This window comes from Trachymyrmex cornetzi, unplaced genomic scaffold, assembly GCF_001594075.2.
Source record: "Trachymyrmex cornetzi isolate Tcor2-1 unplaced genomic scaffold, Tcor1.1 scaffold729, whole genome shotgun sequence".
In the NCBI taxonomy this organism is placed as follows: Eukaryota; Metazoa; Arthropoda; class Insecta; order Hymenoptera; family Formicidae; genus Trachymyrmex; species Trachymyrmex cornetzi.
The window spans coordinates 14303-15461 of NW_017300058.1; positions in this window are offsets into that span (position 1 = coordinate 14303).

Genomic DNA, 1159 nt, shown 5'->3' on the forward strand with positions numbered 1-1159 from the left:
AGACGAGAATAACTATTAACTCTGCTTATGTCAATGATCAAAAAGAAATGTCCCCTAAATTGAGGTATGTACTTTTATTTATCTCGATTTAGCGGACTTTAACGAGGGTTCTACGTTTTTTCTCTAGTTATCAAATTTTTTTTATTTTTCATTCAATTTTAGTATTTTATATTTTAGTATTTTACATTTTATTATTTTCTAATATTTTAACCAGAAAATTCTGACCCGTCCATTTTCAACCAAGCACTTTTTTGTAAAGTTCCATGAAGTCTCGTAAAGTCCGACGAAAGCATGTGCTCTATGAAGTGTCCTTTAAGTACCAGTATATTCTGATTAAGTTCGAAAAATTCCGAGAAAGCCCTGTGTAGGCTAGTGCAGTTTCATGCAGTGCGAAAAATCCCGTACAATTTCGAGAATTCTGGAGGAATGAATTTATGCACATTTCATTAAAGTTCGGTAAAATCTAACACGTTTCGTTGAAGTTCGTGAATTCTAACATATTTCATTCAAATCCAGTAAAGTCCGATGAATTCATGAATTCCAATGAAGCCCGATGAATTTCGTTGAAGTCCGATGAATTCCGATGAAGTCAGATGAATTCCGATGAAGTCCGATGAAATCCAGCGAAGTCTGATGAATTCATGAATTCCGATGAAGCCCGATAAATTCCGGTGAAATCCGATGAATTCCGGTAAATCCGATGAATTCCGATGAAGTCCGATGAAGTCAAACGAAGTCCGATGAATTCATGAATTCCGATGAAGTCCGATGAAGTCAAACGAAGTCCGATGAATTCATGAATTCCGATGAAGTCCGATGAATTCCGGTGAAGTCCGATGAATTCCGGTGAAGTCCGATGAATTCCGACGAAGTCAGATGAATTCCGGTGAAGTCCGATGAAATCCAGCGAAGTCTGATGAATTCATGAATTCTGATGAAGCCTGATAAATTCCGGTGAAATCCGATGAATTCCGGTGAAATCCGATAAATTCCGATGAAGTCCAATGAAGTCCAATGAATTCCAGTGAAGTCCGATGAAGTCTTGAAGTCCGAAATCCAGGTGTACACCTATTTTTAGAGTGGTTACCCCCTCTGTCTAATTACAAAATCTTGATTTAAAATACAAACGGGTGCAGCTTTAAATAAATTTATGTAATGT